The following is a 20,809-nucleotide window of genomic DNA, read 5'->3' on the forward strand; positions in this document are numbered from 1 at the left end:
AAATGCATTCAACCAAAGAGCACTTTTATTTTGGCAAAACCGAGCAGTCCGTAAATTGAGGTTGCTGTCTATAGTTAAATATGACAACCAAAAATTCCAAACAGCTGCTCATGACATGTTTTTTTTTTAATTGATGCTTTACGGCACCAAAATGCATTATTTATAAGTAGAATGCACACAATATATAAATCATTTTTAACAATGTTATTAATTGATCATCGCTTTTCAAGAATTGTTAAAGTATCACACGAGATATTTGAGTTATATCATATGCTTTTTCTTAAAATAACGTGAGATCAAATATAGCTTGAATTAAACTTCTTTAACTAATAATTTATTTCATGGAAAACTCATAAGAAGAACGGATTTTACTGCGTCAATTTTTATGACTGACAGATATTTCCATTCATGAATAATAAAAGCATTACCTTGATTCCAAGTATTACGAGTGTCAATATAGAATGCATGGTATGATATCGACGTGTACGAGATTGATATGAAAATCTATCTCTCTGAACTTAATTTTAAAATTCGTTGTAGTACACATGTTCCAAGTAGTAAGATTAGAGACATGTCTTGTATAGAGACAAAAGAATACGATTATATTCTCGTCACGTAACATAAAGGGTGCTTTCCATTTACTGACACAAGTCGACACAAACGTCGTTCTATCTTTCTTTGCATTCAGTGAGTAACAAAGACAGAACAACATTTGTGTCGACTTGTGTCAGTAAATGGAAAGCACCCATAATCTTCACCCATAATCTTTCTTTTATTACGCATTTTATTACACATAGTAAATGCATATATAACATGCATACAACAAAATATGCTGTCTATTTCTAAATTTTGTATTATATAAGAGATATTTATCTTCGTTAAAGTATCTCTCAAACGATAACAATCTAATTTAATCGAGTATACTGAAAGTATTGCGTGTGAACGAAATTGATAAATGATCTATCATAAACGCTCGATTAATTCTTAAAGTATCGCGTTAGCTAACTATTTTTCACGAAGATAAGCCAAGCGTGCTTTGATCGTCCATATAGTTACATCAGCCTGTTTTATATACGATGGGTACAATACTGTATTAAAGAGATAATCCTGGGTTGCAAACACATCAAGTTTATCCGTGCAGTTATGCGCGCAGTTTTCTTAAAGGTAAAGATAGACATCAACAAAAGTCAATAAAAATAGCATGAAATGGCAGGAATTATGTGCACATTCTGATGCACTGACCCAGAATTTGGGATGATTGGAATCTATGGCACTATGACCCGGTATGACAGACGTTTGACGTGTCTTGTACTTGGAAAAACTTATCTAAGAGTTCACATGCTTGAAATATGCTCACGCAATTAATAATTATATTAAAAATGAAGTTATCACACACAGTTTCTTGGCACGCGATGTATGTTTCGCGATGCTATACATCGTGACATTGTGTAAGTTGCCTATTTGTCATACAATGCAACTACATTTGCTAGTTTAAGCTATAAATTATTCGTTCGTATGATTAAACAGCAAAAAGTGCGAGGGTTGTGTATCAAAAGGAAAGACGACAAGTAGGCTTTAAAGTATACTGCATTATTTATCCGTCAACGTGTGTATATTCATTGGTAATGAGAAATAATATTCATAGAAATAATGAGATAGTCGTTGAAGTATATGATGACAAATTGTTTTCATTAGATATTTAAATTAATTAACAGTTTTCACAGCTCTCAACAAAAGTAAAAATCTTTTAATATAATACAATTAACAACAGTAATTATTATAAAATTTGCTAAAAACATTTTTTCAATAAGAATAACTCTGGTTACTACAATTTACGTTTAAAAATAATTGCTTGCGTTATTGTTTAACTTTGAGATTTTATTGTTGACAAAACATATTACTGTCTTTCTGATGTATAACGCAATTTGTCCTTTATCCTATAAAACAAGTGAATAAAAGAAATGCTTGTTGTTTCTATTTTATTGAATTTCCCTCAGGAAAACACTTGTTTCCTAAAATGTCGATCATAATTGAATCAATGCCAACATTTCTCGTACAAGATACTACTATTGAAAACTGTCTTACATAAAATATTGCTTAGCATGTGACCCGCAGGAATTGTTACAAAGAGACAAACCTTGCTTCCTGTTTGCACGACCGTAAGTTTATCGAGGCTTCTCTTCATATCCCATTATTTTACTTTCATGATCAACAAACCAGTCAACTTTGTGAATCGTTGTATCATACATCTTATAATGTGTTTATTACATAGTCAAACGACCGAGATTTTAATCACGATGCAAGGAAATGAAATCTAAATTGTCTACGTAATATTCACCTTTCCGTACTATTGTCCAATATGTATACACACGTACCGCTGTGATTTGTTTTTGCTGTACAGTACACGTAATAAAAGCGTATCCAATAAACTCTGTGGAATGAAAGTCAAACTTTACCACCGCGAAAATCCGCTCAGAATTTTCGCCGTTTACTTACGAATTATATCGGTTTTTTTATCCAACGAAAGAGAGATACAATTATAAATTCCACGTAGTATATATTCAATATATAAAACTATTAGACACTATTATAAAACTAAATAAAAAAGTAACTCAATAAAAATAAACATAGCTGTATCACATGTTATTCATTGATATTCAATATATGATATATCAATATATATTTTAAATTCATTAAATTATTATGGTGTAATAAGGTAACAGTTTAAATACATATTTAAACGTGTATCGATTAACGTGAGATAAACACACATTGTTGCGAGTTTTACGCTTTGAAACAGCACTTTTGAGAAAATGCGATTGTCTTGACAACAGAGTAATGATCATCAGAAAAGCATCGATTCATCGCAATTCGTCACTTCTGTCCGACAACGACTGCACATAACGCCACGAATGCTTCCACTATTTTTCATCGACGTTCTGGCGAGAGGACATCAGTCTCATTCGTTTTTTCCAGCTTTTTTCGGTTTCGACAAATGAATCCTACCTCCGTCTAGTTTTCGCGCCTCCAATCTTCGTTTCTCATCGGATCGTGAACACGGTGGCCTTTGAAAATGTTCAATTCTGTCTTTCAGCTTGTTTCTTCATTGTAGAAGAAAGAGAACAGATCTTCGCGTTGCGATAGAAAATGGAAACAAAGAGAAAGGGAAAATGGGAACAAAGTTGCTCGCATTCTTATACAAATCTCAAATAGATTATAGATTTTCATACATTTTACAAATGATAGATTCATCGAAAATTGTCCAAAGGTTACTCGGATTTTTTTTTTTTTCAATTTAATGTTTCGGCTCGCCTATATTTCTTCCCGCCTAGTTGAGAAGCCGAGGGTACGATGATTACTTAAGATCTCGTGCTTTCTGATTTAAGATTATCCGTTGAAAAGTGGAAGGCTGTAAAAAAGCTTCCCGGCGAAGATTAGTTCGCAACCCTACTTTTTTTACTTGTCGACTTTTTCATGTAAATCGACACGAACAAAAAATAAATAATCTATATATAGCTATTTTTCATTTTGCACTTGTTATTACTCCTCCAAATAATAGCGTTAATTAGAAAGTTTCAAGTTTATCGCATTTTGTGCAGTCAAAAATTCATAATAAGATATTAATTGAGATTTTGTATTATAGACATCTAACTGTAACTACTAAATAACTAACAAAAATTTATTATAAATTATAATATTTATAATTTGTATTATAATATACAAAAGAATTAATGTTAGAAGTGTGAGCGGTCAATGGTCCAATTTCTTTATAACATTTAAGAAACTTATATATTTTATCATATCTTTTCGTTTAAGCAGTTAATAGTAAATAACACAGCTACTTTACTTCGTAAAAAAACACAAAAATAAAAAACATTATTATTAATAAACTGATAAAATAATATTGTAACATCTCTTGTTGAATATAAACGGAATTATTACTCCTTGATTAAACATAAATAAATTGTATTTGTGTCAAATAATTGATAACTTTATTACTCCTCCCGAATAAAATAATGTCAAACCGATAGCAATAATGTACGTTTATATTATAGTATGAAATATCAATAATGTTTTATGTTAATTTTGATTAATATTTAAATATTTTGTTGTTAATTTTGTGTTTAATACTTAAAATATAAGTTTTCCATTAAGTTTGATAAATATGTATAATGAGTAATTTAAAAGTTAAAGCAACAAAGACATATATCAATTATATTAATATTCATATCTATTCTATTCTTTGTTTAGATCGATAAAAAATTGTCCTATATTTTAAGCTAGATATTTTATATAAGATATATAAAAAAACAATGCTCCAGCTCTATCAATTTATCTTTGATTATTCATTATTTTGGTATGAATTCGTGTTGTACGATAAAATCGGTAATTCCATTTCAACGGCATATTTAAGCAAAACTAGAGATTGGAACAATCGAAAGCGTCGTCCTCCGGATTGACTAAATTATCTCCCGTTGCAATTCTCCCGGAGAATGAATCATCTTTTATCTCTGGAACTCTTTTCTGGAGAAAGATTATCGTTTCGAATTCACCGGATATTATTTGTAGATAGTGGAGAATGCTATGCCATTATTCTCCTTGTGTTGTCATACAAATGCGCGAAAACTGAGGAAGTAAGGAATAATAGAACTGTTAAAAGATTGAGGACCCGTACTGTATTGCACTTCATTCTATGTTTCATAATGCTACTTAAAACTCTATTATTTTAAAGATTTCATGTTTTAAAAAAGAAGATTCTACATTAGCTCATTTGACAAAGAACAATTTCAATGTCTTATAAAATAATATACTGTTAAAAAAATCTATTACTTTTCAACAATTTATAATTTTTGTTAACATAGATTGAGCAACATAAACAACATTATTAAATATAATATACCCGGTTATACACACAGTAAAACAAAAAATTGTATAATAAGTAGATAATATCTAAAATTGTTTTTTTTTAAATAGGAAAAATCTAAATTAGACTTAATTAAGTTATAAGACAATAATAATAAGAGATAAATTGCACATCTTTACGCATTAAAACCATATAAACATTTAACTTAATGTTAAAAAAATGTTCAAATTGCTGCTTCAGATATTATGCGACATGTTGGGTATTGTGCTATTAATGCTAATAGGACCTTTATGTGTCGCAGTACGTATCTCAACTTGAGTCTATTATAGAATTTACCTAAATGTGAGAAATCGGTAGAAAGGTTAATAAAAGGACTCGACAAAGAGAGAATGAGCTATTGCTTGAAGAAGGAAAATTTTGAATAAATTGCAACATGTTCACCGTCAGTGTGGTTTAGTTGTTGCTAAGTATTACTATCGATTAGTAGGGAAAAAAAAGAAGTGAAAGAGTAGATGAAGATGCGTTTCGATGCTTTTGAGATGTCGTTTCTATTAAATGGTATTTTTTACTTTAAAATTAAATTGATATACGATTACATCTCTATTATCTATAGCCTACTATCTATGTACGTCTTAATTCATCAATAAAAATTATTTGATAATATTTTATCATATTTAATTGATGGAAATATGCGAAGTGTCGATGAAAGTACTCGAAGTTGCGTGCTATCTGCATAACAATTTTATTTTATTAGTTTGAAAATTTATGTTTATAGTAACTGGTTAAGTGGTGCTAAAAAATAAGTATCACATAAGTAAGCCTCGTGGGAAGCTTGAAAAAATACGAAGTACGGGAGTAGGAGTAAAGTAAAAATACGAGTAGTCAAGTAAATAAAAAATTCACATTTAAAATAGTATAAAAAATTCACTTATGAGTCATCGGCTTATCATCAATAATGTAGGCATGTAATATAATTAATTATAATATACGTGCTACTGTGTTAAGGTGTGCACTTGGATAAAAAACGAATAAAAAAACAATAAAATACCGCGCTGTTAGTACTTTCAGCACGTTTTGAATATAACTAACGTCTTTTCTGTTGATATTAATTTATGTACTTCTGCAAAATGTAAAGCATTTATCCATCAACTAATTTTTGCATTTGTCGGCAAAAATTTATTTATCGTAAGTATGCAGAATGTTCTATAAGTGACATACTTTTTCTAATTCAAATAATTTTTTCATTCTTTAACGTTGGAGTAAAAGATTTTTGAAAATTTTTTAGATTTTGTAAATACTTTAGTGTCATGTCTGAGATTTTTTATAGACGCTATATTTATTAAGAAGATTGTCAGAAAATATCTTAATGTAATAACATAATATCTCAAAATATAATAAATAATATCTCTCAAATATGCTAAAGTTAAATATAAAAAGCTATGAAAACGATCCTTTTACGAATGGCATTATTTTTTTAATTGTGTAATATATTTTTACTGAATTATAAATTCAAACACAATAAGATATTTTGTGTTAATTGGATTCACAAAACAGATTGTTAAAACCATTTTTGCTGTGAATAGGAATATTCGGCGGCGGATCGATCATGTCCAACGATGAGATCGAGGCAGTGCGATTTTATTCATTTCTGCAACGATGGCGGTCGGCTAAGTGGTGCTCCGGGACATCCTGAGTGGACGAAACCTCTTCGTGTAGGGACGAACGAATGGAGAGAGCCGTGAAGAAGAAAAAGGAAGTGACGAAAGGTAGATTGCTGACTGGTTGAAAAATTAATGGGTCGAGTGTCGGGTTGGGTCGACGCGGGTGTGGGGAATTCAAAGGGCAGTACCGCGAGTTTTGGTCGAGCTGTCGTTATAGAACGGCTTCGTTTAAATAAATTTTCCCGTCGACTGGATCTACTATATAGCATTCGCTTTTCTTTCTAAGCTTTGTCCATTCTAAACGCTTTCAGCATGCGATTAATATTTATTTCTTCTTTCTCTTTTTGCATTGCATATATGTGTGTTTCTCTCGAAATATAGATAAATGCAATATTATGTAGAATATAAGTCACATATAAATTAAGAAAAATTAGATCCTTTATCCGACAATGTAAATTGTTCCATTAAAAAAAATTGAAGTACTTAAAAACAATCAAATCTCGAAATAATAGCTGGAAAATCAAATAATAATGGACAGATGATAAATAACAAAGATAGATATAATTAGAAAAGGCTGAAGGATTATGCAACATTTTCTTTTTTAGACAAAATTCTGCTGCTTTTGCCTCTTGTATTCACCAATGTTATCATTCTTTCATCTTGCGGATTTTTGCTTTTGCATGCCTTTGCTCGAGGCAGACTAGAAAATTACAAGATAACATGGACGCGAACATATTATGCGTGCATGTAGCTAGGCACAGCATGCTGCGACACGGCCAATTTTATCTCTAGCGAAGTGAGCTTCCTGGGCGCAACATGTTCCTTAATTACGATAGAGATACAGCGCTAAGCGCTCGTCTGTTAGCATCTATGTAACAGTAACGCTTAATTCTAATAAACACCTCAGGTTCTCTCTGATTAGCGAGCTGTAAGACAAACAAGATAAACTGATCTCACAACCTGTAATACCTAGAAATAAATTTATAGTAAATTTATATTATATTATAAATTATATTATTAATTTTCTTCAAGTGTACATCTTTATTCAATATGTACTTAGTTAATGTATAAAAAACTTTTTCAATCCTATATAAAAGTAATTAAATACTAAAAATTGAAATAATTATAAATTTATGTGCTTTAATAGCTTATATTTAATTAAAATTTAATATAACAAATATATTGAAAAGCAGTTATAAATAATTTACTGAAACGTAATAGAATGATTATATTTCTATAAACATGAAACAATGTTTTGTGTACATTTGTAATTAATTTTACGTGTCAAAACAATAGATATATGTACAAGATATCAATGTCTTGATATCTGATATATCCAGTTGTACATTATTTATAGAGACAAAAATAGCCAGTACTCCAAGCTTTAATTACGAAAGAAGCAAGAGATAAAGATTGCAGATTATTATCAAAAATTAATGACGTGAAGAGATCTTTTGATAAATCTTTACATTGTTAAAATGTAACATGAACGAATAAAAATAGTGGCAGTGATAAAGTTACGTACAAGCTTATCGATTAATTTCACTGATGTTACGCCCTTCAGAAAAAATATAAATATCACGCATTATATAAAACCGATATTATTACGCAACTAATTGTAAGTTTTAATAAATTAAAAGAGAGCAAAAGAGAGAAGACAGTTTTTTCAATAAAGATGTCTCAAATATCAAAAGAAAAATTGTTGCTTTATCATAATATTAATTATTGTTTAGTAGATAAGTTTATAAAATAATGTAAAAATATTAATCTGTCTGATTGATGTTATTAGCCGTTATTTTAGCCTAGTTATATACTTGTAACAAAGTTTATAAACATGACGTAATTATGTCAAATGGAAACAAAATTACACAAAACAAAGTTGCAAATTGCTAATACAGGGAATTTATAATAATTTTGCAAATAGCTTAATGCAACGTTATTTTTATGTTGTAATGTAAAAGAATCTCATTACTTAAAAATTATGTATGATGCTGTTACGAAACGCATGAAACAAGTTCTAGTACGCCAATTCAACCTCATAGTTGCTCGCGGATGCATAGAGGTTCTCTAATGAACGTGATGAAACGCTCGTATGCATTCAAAAGCGCTTCCGACAGATTACTTACATGTTGTAAACGTGTTATATAATTCTTGAGCTCTCTTATGAGATGGTAAATATAAAAAACTTAATTGGATATACGTCAAAGTTACTGATGCGACATAAAAGAGTGAAGTCATCCTATCAATCCGTCATATGAGATGAGAAGAGATCATCCATCCTGCATCAATGATTTTACGGATCATATGACGCCATTCTCGTTGTTGTCCGTCGAAGCCGAAACCTCGTTTGATTGATGACATTGCACATTCGTTCGATATGCGCTTATTATTCTAACGGGTGACTTGCCATATTTCTATCTTTCATCTAACTCTTTTAATCCGTAACAAAAAATAAAATCTGTCTCACTACACTATTTCTGCTGCATATATATTTTTACTTGTCAATATTTATATTCTTGTGATTAATCGCTTATACATTTCTTTTTTAGAAGAATTTGTAGTGTATAGATAAATCCAACTATCGAAGAATTAGATATAATATTTCATTGTATAACTTTATTTCTATTTTTTAATTTCTAATTTATATTATTGTTCACGCAATAAATGTCTTTAGATAAGAAAATTTGTGTTTCTTTAATTCTGAATGCTTTCGCTTTCCTTCGTTGAAACCCGCTATTTTCCAGTTACAGTTTCTAAAGTAATTCTTTAAATAACTCTTTGTGAGAATAGTAATGCAATATTATAATAGTATAAAGAAGACAAATCATCTGAGATATGTGAAGATTTCATTTAAAACAATTATATTTAATTTATCTTAAAAAGAATAGCAAATGAAAAAAATAAATTCCTATTAATTAGGGCTTTTTCTAAAAATTTCTGCATAGTAAACAATGTTATTTCTTTAAAATGTAAACTTTTATACAAATACTTTTATAAAAATTTTTTGTGTTTTATCTATATTATCTATATTACTATGTTCGGCTGTAAGATAAAGACATTATACTTATATTCGTAAGATATTTGTCGTATAGAATGTTTAATTAATTTAAAGAGCATTCCAGGCGAAAATTTGCATTATTGAGATATCTTGGACGGTGCAAATATGCAAGGTATTTAAATATCTCGCCGAAACATTACGATTTCACTATTACCGGTAATGATGCTGGCCCGGAAAAGGAAAACAGTCATCTTGGCTCGATCGTGAAGCCTTTGTTGGTTTAGCGTACGAGGTGCATTTTGGATTTGGAATCGAGCCAAGACATTCCTCTGACAGACTTATAGGATCGTGTGTTCACTGTATAATGCCCAGGCCGACGAATTCTTATCGATCATTTCAATGAACTTTGGTTTACTCAGAAAGCTTTGAGGATGAGAGTGATGCAACATTATCTGTGCGCGCTTTTAGCGTTGATAACCTCGCAAAAAGTATTAGAGAGAAGAATGTTATATTCTTATAGAATTAATATTTCTATGTGTGCAATCTTAAAATATGTACTTATACTTTACGTATATTTTGGCCCGAAATTTCGAAAGCATAAGTATTCTTGAGACAGCATTTCACGCCTGGGGTACTTACCTGAAAAAGAAAGAAAAATACAATGTGAGTATTAAAAAATATTATTCTTACCAATATATTATATATATTACTTATGTATATTATTCTCTTATTTACAATTACTTTTATTTCTAAAATCTCTCTGTCATTAAATTTATCATTACGCCAAACAGTGTGATAAGATTCTAAATTAATCATTACATGGATTATAGAAGATTCTTAAAAATTAGCGCGCAAAATGTTAATTTTTATAATAATATAAAATTATATATATACATATATTTAAATATATATTATTAATTTATTAAAAAAAAATGTCTGTTAAAACAGAAACGCAAAAGATTGACATGTATGTGCATTTGCATTGGATAAACAAATTGTGCAAACGAAATGTTCCCGAATAAGCAATTTTATTTCACAACGAATTGACTAGTAAGCAGTAATTTTCGAACTACGCTAATGCATAGCATGGCAATAGTACCAGACCTAAATAGATGTATACTAGAGAGATAGAGCTATCTGATACACTTCGAATTATCCCGTGCAAATGATGTGACGAATGTAATAGACTGCTTCGGAGTTGATGAATTTCTATCAGGTATCCTTGCCCGGAATACCGCAGAAACTTCGTAATTTCTATATATATTTCGAGCGGAGCAACCGCTAAATTTCAAAGTTAATCACACGAAATTGCTTGAGGACTCTTAATGAGCACAGGACATTCTACACAGTACTGTAAACTACTCTCAACACACGTATCATGATAGTTAACCATTCTGCTCATATTATTAAATTGACAATATATAATTTGAAAAAAAGTTAAATACGCCTATAAAAATAAATAACTCTTTAAAGGCAACGTGATAAAATACAATACTTATGTGCAATACGTTTGGAAAAATATACTCAAGATTACTTCGGAGAATGTGGGTTCCCAATCGAAAATGTTCTATTCTGACTCCTCTATACACCCCTTAAAAGTTTATTAATAACCTTTTAAATCACGCTGTATATTATTAAAATTCATTTTATTTAATATGTCAAAATTCGTACAATTTCCGAAATATTATTACTTTACATTTAAGCATTGGGCTAGAATTGTTCTAACAGTAAATTTAACTAACTGAAATGGACACTGTTTTGTTTTGTACATTTGTCTACAGTGTTGATGTTTCTTCAACTGAGCAAAAAGCTCGCCAATTCAAAGGAAAATTTCAGGTCAACGCAAAATGGTAGAGAAACGCGGTTAGAGACAATATAATTGCAAATCGTGCGAATTTTAATTGTTATCAAACTATCAAAAATTGTGGTAACTCAATTGTCACTAACTCCAATACTTTTATAAATATGATAAAAAAACAATTTAGACTTTGTTGTACACCTTGTAACAAGTTTCCAATATTTATTCTAAAATAAGTTACTTTTATGAATGCCAAATTAAATTTTTAATTCTTAATCGCATTGCAATTGATCAAAATAATTTACATCAAAATAATTTACATGGATTTAGACCAGAAAAGAGCGACGTCGCCAATTTTAAAACTAAAATATAGTCGTCACATCACTATTCTGAGTTGTACACGTGGAGCCTTTTTGAATTTATAAATGAAACGAAACATTTGCCTTACAAATATTTGACGCAGAAGCAGCGCATAAATCGAATCATACACTGTCTCTCTCTCTCTCTATCATAGCTTGTTCTGCTGAGTATCGTAAATGCTATTGGCTCGATACAATCCGATTATGGACTTGTCAGCATAATGATATTACCGCTATAAAACTATGTGCACTCATTTAATAACAATGTAGGAAACTTTGCTCGTAAATAACGTAGTTGTTATCTTTTATTATAAGCGTAAAATTTATGTAAGCGGTAAACTAGCTAAAATACATCTTTCATGTTGCCAAGTCCGCATTTTTCTAGAACTGCTTTGTTTTCTTTCTATTGTATATTTTACAGCAAAGAATTTAACATTTCTTCTCTTTTCGCGAGATATTTGTCATATCAAAATTCATAGTCGTTTTTCTCATGTACGATATGTCTTTCTGTGTGTATTATACGCGATAAAAGAATGTTGATTTATAGAAGAATATAAATGTGTCTTGATTAACAGATTTAACTATAGCGAAAATTTAGGAATGCAAAAGATCAAAAGCAGAACAATATATATTCGTTATCTAACTCAAATAAAAGTTGATCCTAAATCAAGATTACTTCAGCTTTAAGTTATTAACTTTTACTCACACTGAGAATGCAAAAATATATCCTTTGAAGGAGTTTAATTTCTACATTATAAAAAATATTGGAACAATGTTTTTCTCATATAGATATAGCTCATGCAGATGAATCCTGATGATCCTGATGCATCGGCGAAATTTATCGGAGCTGTAACACGCGTAAATATCCGCGGTTTAAACTCGTCGCGAAATATTTGGATTTTGTCGGATCCGTCGCACCGTTGGACGTGTAGTATCAAGCGGCGTGGCGCGCAACAGTGACGTTTCATCCATTATCGATAACCATCGGCACGTTAGCAGCGCTAACAAAAATGGGAGTGTTACGTATAGTGTCGCGTGTACGGGCGAGCTTTATCAAATGCTGAATAGCGGAAGAAAACCGAACGACAACGGCAACGACTCATTTCTCGCCTGCCGCGATCCATTATTGTCGCCCGACTTGTCACTTTATCGGGGCCCTATGTTTAATTCTCATTCCGCCGCGCGTCGTTCCGCAGACTTTGTCGTTATAACGGCGGAGAATGTGATGCGTATTTTTCTACCATATCCGTCGTAGTGATGTATCGTCCGGCTCGTCTATACCCTGTAACGATGTCGTTTGTTTCTTCCCAGACGTATGTTCCCGTTGCGATATTTTTAACACAAATAAGAAAACGAAATTGAAAAACTTTGACGTATCGCGACGTCAACGGCAATATCTTTACCCGCTTTACCGAGTTCTGACGCGGTACCTGAGACATATATTTGATACGACTAAACAAGATTGTTTGTCACATAATTTTAAACATTTATGTAGAGAATCGGAATTACGTATCATTATTATAGGATTTTATTTATGGAAATTGTTTAGTAAAGAAAATATCTGTTTTAATATTATACACGGTTTTACTAAAATATGTAAAAATTAAGCTAATTCAGGAAAATAATTATGTTAGACTATCAAGATAATTATGCAAAACATTCAAATAATCAGTTTGAGTGTTCCATATAATTATTTAGAGAGATAGTTTAATATAATTATTTTCAGATATGTATCTAGGTACTTTTTTTAGATACTTCAATAAAACCGTTCTTTCCATATACGGCTAAAAAATAAATGATTATATCACGAAACAGTATAATGCAGCTCAATTAGCGACTCGTCGTTTAAATTATTTTACCGGGAATGCACTCTATATTTTAACGGTTCATATTTTCAGTTCTTTTCAGACTTTGTGCAATTCCGTAATGAAATCTATTGTTGAAAAATCGACCAATCAATCATCGATCGGCTGCATTCTATGGTACGCAAATCCAATCATACTATCAGTCGTGCAATCGACCCCATTTTATCTGTAGCGAGAACTGATTGAAATGAACTAAAAGCCCATTTTTTCGTTGCCTAGAAACAGAGAGAAAATTAATTATCACAGTGCAAACGACACGCCGTTTCACGCGCTGAGAGGAATATTATTAGTTCCAATTACAAGAAGATTGTTGAAAAAGAATATATATGTATTTTTCTTTGTTACACGTAATAATATTATTACTTGACGTTCATTCATACATTACTTATTATCTTTGCGCACATTTGCCGTTTTTACATCAATGCAGTTTATTTGCTCAAGAACTGCAGTTTAATTTTATATAGAATCTGTGCAAGCACGTGTGTGTGAAAGACTTGTTTTTTGTTTTGAGATTTTGTTTGTGCAGAATAGAATGAGTTTCCCCTTACATTGGTAAATTTATACATTTCGAAAGATGTTTATATTATTATATGTTTATATTTATATTGGCCCTTTGCCAAATCAATTAAAATAGCAAAACATATATGTTTAATACGATCGAAGAAGCTCAACACTTATTTTGCCAATTATTAATTAGTAATTAATTATTATTAAATTATTAATTTTACAAATTGAACAATTTCTAAGATAATTGAGAATCAGAAGTTTGACTGTGTTGTAATTTTCGTAAAAAAATAATTAACTATTTTGATCTTAAAAAATAATTAACTTTAAAATAAAAATAAGAGAGATAGTATTCTGATTTAAACTTAATATTGTAATTCTAATTGAGTACCGAGTGATATTACTAAACAGAAATTGAAACGCATCGTTGAATAATGTACTAATAATTTAAGCATTAATTAAATGTATAGCTTTATTAATAAATTCAATCTGTAATTTTAAACACAATGCTCGATCGCATAACTACGCATTATACGTAGAAATATCATATTAGCTAAACATAATACACAGGCACACACACAAAAAGCGATTCAATAATTTGTAATTATTGAAGATCGGATGTGTTTTTACAACTAGTTAGATATTATTATTATAATTTTTCTAATTAAATTTTATTCTAATGTCAAATTTTACTTTATTTTTTTGTAAAAATCAAAACAAAGAACGCCTAAAATAAAAATCTTAATTATTGTTTTTATGAAAAAAATATTTATTCAATTCTGTCAATTAAACAAAATTGATTGCTAATTTTATACGTGAAGTGAAAGTAGAACGTCAGAACGACACCTTGGCGATGCTTGAATTCCCCATAAGCCCGATAAATCGAGAACGTTTCCAGGCTCTGGAGAGAACGCGGCTCATCCCGGCTTCTCATAAATTCCCAACATTCACGGTACGACATTTACGTGGGCGCAAGTCTGCTCGAAGTTTTGCTTCGCGGTTATGCGACTCGCAACGTATATGCGAAATTTTCCCTTAGATGCATTATGCTGTATTCGTGACATGACCATTCGAATCTGATATTATAACAGTTTTTCTTAAAAAAAAATATATATATATAGATAGGTATTAAGAGAATATAAAGACATTTAACGCAAACTAATCTTAATTTGTTTTACGTGTCATAAAATTATTCTAATTTGCATTTAAAAATTATGTAAATTGTACTTGTTTATTACATTTTTAGGGTAATTACATATTTAAATAATACTTTAATAATATAGCAAATAAAATATATTTGTTACTATTAAAAGTTAAATTTGTAGAAATTAATTATATAAAAATATACATGCTATATAGAATATATTGTACGATTGTTTTTACCCTATCACGTCTTTCGCAATTTTTCTCAATAAAATAAATTATATCATCACATTTTATATATTTTATATTATGCGATTTTTCATGTGCTGCATGTGTCATATCTCATATTACAAAAACAGCTTGCAGATTATTTAATTTTCTGAAATACAAAACGTTTTAACTTTTTAATTCTTTATAATCGTGGAAATAAAAAGAATCCTTTGGGAGAGCTCATTTTTTAAATCTTTTTTGTGATAGGTCTCATATACTGTCGTATCTCGTATCGAATGATATTTACTTGATGTCATGTGCTCGCAGCTTACGACCACCGTGTCGATGTGAACAAAAGAACGGATATAAATCTGTAAAATCAATACCATTCGTGCCCCACTGTCGATACTAATTGTGTGTTACGCGGTGTACAACGCATCCTCTCGTATAATACACAACACCACAGTGAATTAGCGAAGATTACAGTGGCCATCGGTTGTTTGTTTATGAGTATCACGATCTCGGACTATTTTTTATTTCGAACACGTATGCTATCGCGCCGTTCTGCTGATGATGGTTTGTTACCGGCGTAATGAAAACACCATCTGGTGCCATTTTGTGTGTTGCCATAAATAACGACCCGAAGCTATTGCAGCAGGTAAGATTCAAGCAATGTGGTTGAAGTTGAAGTTACGCACGTAACAAGTTACAACAGATATACTCGTAATAGGGGTATGTAATTGTGTCGACGTATTTCAATACGGAATTGCAAGTGAAAACTTCCACTTTATTATTCCTTCCAATATTTATTCGTCAGGCACTGAAAAACGTTTGCACATTTACCTCTGTAAAAGCGTGGTCATTAAAACCGAACGTATTTCCTGCATTTCCACTTATTGTTAGCTGTTTGCTCAGAGCAACATCCATTCAGAAGGACTGGTTGAAAAAAATATACGAACAGCGACAAACACAAAAACTCAATAATCACTTTATAAACTTTCACCAAAAAAAAATAATGTCATTTTTGGACTTAATAATTTTTCTTTGTAATTTTGTATTATACTTAATAGAAAGTGCAGGGAAATAATTCAGATATCATTCGAGTCAAAACATCCCAGTCATAAAATTACACGACAAAAAGATTAGCTACTGTAGCAAATTTAGTGACACCTAACCTTTTTTTGCAGCGAGAGGTATACTTTTTACAATGAGAGCTATAATTTAGCAATAGTAGCAAAACCTTTTGCTCTTGCTGCAAAAAAATGTTAGCTGTTCCTATTTTACAACTCAATTCTCTATAGTAGGTAAGCTAATCTTTTTTTTCCGTGTATGTATTTAATTAATTAAAACTGCTTCATCAACGTTTCAGTTATAACATTAGCATAACATAGAAGAATAATAGCAATATATATGTTTCTAAACTAAGTTTATTTTGTATATCACAAATGTCTTTGTTTTAAGTTAATAATGTTAGAATTACTGTTTTTAATCACGTATATGCTAATAAGCGTTTTCGTCGTCTAAACTATTCTGACTTTCTTTCTAACGAGTCAATATAATCAAGTATTTTGCATGGCATTTGAATATTTTGCAAATATTATGATACTCAAAGTTCTTCGTTTATGATAACAGTAAAAAAGTTTTGTTTTGCATACTAATACTACGAAAACGCATAGTTTTCACATGTGCACCTGTATTTTCTTTCTTAACGATCATATATTTCACCGATTTTATGGTAAAAAATACAGTTTTAAATGTACAAAAATCTAAATGTAGGACAAAATAAGCTTTAGTAAACTTTTATAAAATTCAAACTTTTTGTAACATAAACAAAATTTTCAATGTGTTCAATTATAACTTATCAAGGTTTTAGTTTTGCCGTGGTTTTACGTCCTCTACATATGTTATATAATAATTGGAAAATAATTTTTTACTAAACTAGATACCACAGACGCTTCGCGCGCGCTATTTAGCTTTAACATTATGTTATTACTATTACACTATTAACTCTTTGATACACACAACAGTCAAAATATACGATGACAGCTGCAAATAAAGTAGAGAGAGAACCAATCGGCATCGCGGAAAAGCGACAACAATAAACTTCGATAGATTCGAGTATCGATTTTACATCTCTTTTTTAGATATGAGAATGGATGGATGGATCATTAAATTTCAATAAAATATTTTCATGTTCATTACATACTCGATCTCGGAATTATTACAATGTCCAAATAAGAGTGGAAATATCTGTCATTAAAATTAAATAGAGTTTTGAATAAATGTTCCTGAGTAGTTTTGTAAAAGTTAGATGAATTAATCTTTTAAGAGAGTAACATTTCAAATAAGTAAATGAAGAATAGAGAACTCTGCATTTCAGCTGATAAATTCAATTCGCAAAAGATTCACGAGGCGAAATTTCAATTACGTTTCATACTTAATTAAACTTTCGATCGTGGAACGTTAAAATCTATGGAAAGTTTCGTGCAAGAGAAAAGAAATGCCATTCATCATCTTCTCAACGCGAGAGCCATTCGAAATTGACAAGACCACGTGTAATATATAGTACGAAATTTACGCAGCCATTAAAAAAGTTTAAGATTTATAGGCTGCCTCGGTAATTAATAGGCGTCGCGATTCAATACGTGTGACCTGGTATCTTGAATAACACCTTTCCGATACACGAACGTGACGGCAACGTATCACCGGCAATGTATCCTATGTGCATTTGGATAGTTTGGAATTTTTGCTGATTTTAAACCGAAACGATATTTCTTTAGGAAAATTTCTCTCCGTGTTGCCCACCCTCGCTTTATCGCCGTCTTCTTTACTCATCAGAGAACAGACCCTTATCTTCGTACTAAGTACGCTCGGTAAAATACAGAAAACTTATAACGCCGCCTCATTTATTGTTCCTAACTTTGTCCTGGAATGTATAATTTATGCCTTTCCCGTCGAGAATTCCATGAATAAATACGATCCCCTTCGGATCTTAAAACGATGTTAACAATAAGACTTATTAACGGTCATTATTATTTGTGCGCAGAAATGTGTTGACGTTTGGAACTAAAATTAATGGATTAAAACTCTGTGAAATTAAGACGAGAGTTTTTATTTCAATAATTTTTGTTCTACAAATGTAACTCGAACAATTTATGTATAATACAATCGTACAGAAAATAAATTTCCAGCAAAAAATAATCTGATTTTATGTGTATATTTTAAATATACAAACCAAATATCACATATGAATTGCAATTAATTAATATTTACTGTTGAATTTTAACAACACTTTTTCATATATTCAAGGCAATCGAGTTGGTCAACATTAATCTCGGAAAATTATAGCTACAATTTAATTACAGTCATCATCGATATAACATTTTGCGGTAAAAACTTATTTTCATCCATTATTTATAATGTTCATAATGCACTAATAACAAAAGAAGAGAATTCTGTGCGTTGATATACGCATGTTTGTTTAGGCAATAAATGTATGCGTTCATGCAATCAATCATACTTTTGCGGATTTCTGTTGAAAATGCCTTAATGAAATCTTTTGTGGAAATCGCTGTCGGAGAGAGTAGGTTTACTTCCATATGTACACATGCCTATCACCTATCACTGATCTTATCTTCGTAATGCACTTCCCGTGCTCGTTAATCATTGCGCTTTATTATAAGCATATACATATACAGACATTTTGTTCATTTATTAGACGTTGCAGTTATTAAATTCTTCTATAATATGAATGAAAAAAGTTTTGATATCTTGCAAAAAAAATTATTTTTAGCTCCTAAATAATTTACAAAATACATGCGGTAAAAAAATTAAACTTTTATAAAAATTACAAATAAAATATAAACGAAATCTATATTTTATTAGATATATTGATAAAAAGTCTTCATACGCACGCGAATTATTGACCAATAAATATATTTATAGACGTGTTAATATAATATATCACAGTTTATCAATTTATTGGATCTTATCGCAGCACACGAAGCTTTTAAATATATGCGAGAAAGTGGTGCATGCATATTTAGTCAAGTTAGGCTGGACCACCTGTTACGTTGTTCCTTCGTACAGTATTTATAAGCTTCTTTTTCCAATATATGCTAACATATTAACCGAAGGGTCTAAATTCATCATCATCTGTCACTTTTTGGCATCTTACATTAAATTCAAATGCGTCGACTTGTTTTGTATGTCTTTTCAGTTATTTTGTATTGTCTATATGATATATTGAGATAAATAATGCCATGTGTATGTAGTTTTCGATGTGCACGAAAAAGGTAAATTTATCATCATTTATATCTCCATTCTATATTTCAATTGTATAATAGTATATCTAGAATAGAAGCTTTCTTTATATCAAGTATAAATGTAATCTATATGCACATATGTTGTAGTGATAGAAGCTAAAAAAACTTAATGCTTTTATAGAATACATTACTAATGATTCTAATACAATACAATACATAAAATATTGATGATATGGAAATAGTAAACAATAGTTTCATAGAATCGTCAAATTAAATATTTTCATCGATATATATTAAAATATGTTGCTTGGAATTTTTCAAAACAGTACAAAGTATTAAATTTTTAATAAGGTATTCTCGAGAACATAAAACTTTATGTGCAGAGAACATCATAGTTTATTAACATTCCCTCGAATAAAAAAGTAAAAGGGCGACCTGTTTCCTACAGCATGTGAAAAAATTACGTACCAATTTGCAAAAGCGTAAATGTCACTGACAGATATAAATGACCGCGAGCGTCTGGAGAGAAACAGAACGTACGGCGGAAATATCTTATGAAATCCTGAAGATTTTCAGTTTCAAAAGAGGCTCCCGTAACAAACGGGATTCATAAAGACCTGAGATATTGGCCTTTACTTCTCTCATAGCTGCTCCACGAGGGCTGCTGGGTGAAAAACAGGAAGGGCTGAAAGGAAAACTTTAAATCGACCTGATGGGGCTAATCAGAAATGCAACGATCGACTTCGAGCGAGAAGCGAAACGTACGCTGTCAGGTATGTTATTAATTACATAAAACCGCCGAAGTGCCTCGTTACAGAGTTTAATTACATGACGTGAACGCAATGCACGTGACAGCCCGCTAAAACGACGTTTAATCGGAAATATTAATGATGTGTACCAATACCAGACGAAAAACGATGAATATGCATGTACGTACTATAGGCATGTATAGCCATGGCCTGACGTTGATAATGCCTCCGTGTGATCCGCAGGGATTTATGCACGTCGATGAAAACTCCGGAAGACGGGTAAAAAGCATCCGCTGACGTGTGTACATATTTTTTCCTTGACTTCACAAAATTATGTTGGATAACAGCGCGCGCGAGAATAATCGCGATGGTCTCCGGAGCGCAGCATGCATA

General features: G+C 30.8%; 1 protein-coding gene and 2 long non-coding RNA genes across 5 annotated transcripts in view; 1 reads left to right on the forward strand and 2 right to left on the reverse strand.

The window, feature by feature from the left end:
* The window catches only part of LOC139808979 (A-type potassium channel modulatory protein KCNIP1), a 121,987-nt gene that overhangs the window by 60,294 nt on the left and 40,884 nt on the right, over positions 1–20,809 (reverse strand). The window lies entirely within an intron of this gene.
* The window catches only part of LOC139808982 (uncharacterized), a 54,065-nt gene that overhangs the window by 30,441 nt on the left and 2,815 nt on the right, over positions 1–20,809 (forward strand). Inside the window, exons 4-5 of one of the 3 annotated variants that reach the window (XR_011730995.1) lie at positions 6,448–6,630; positions 20,315–20,331. This is a non-coding gene — a long non-coding RNA (uncharacterized lncRNA). Of the gene's footprint in view, positions 1–6,447; positions 9,727–20,314; positions 20,332–20,809 lie in introns of those variants that run through there. The other 2 variants (XR_011730996.1, XR_011730994.1) reach the window with 2 other exon arrangements.
* Positions 1–20,809, reverse strand: part of LOC139808983 (uncharacterized) — a 54,358-nt gene that overhangs the window by 26,784 nt on the left and 6,765 nt on the right. The gene's annotated exons all lie outside the window — the stretch shown is intronic.

Source organism: Temnothorax longispinosus, chromosome 2 (genome assembly GCF_030848805.1).
Source record: "Temnothorax longispinosus isolate EJ_2023e chromosome 2, Tlon_JGU_v1, whole genome shotgun sequence".
Lineage (NCBI taxonomy): Eukaryota > Metazoa > Arthropoda > Insecta > Hymenoptera > Formicidae > Temnothorax > Temnothorax longispinosus.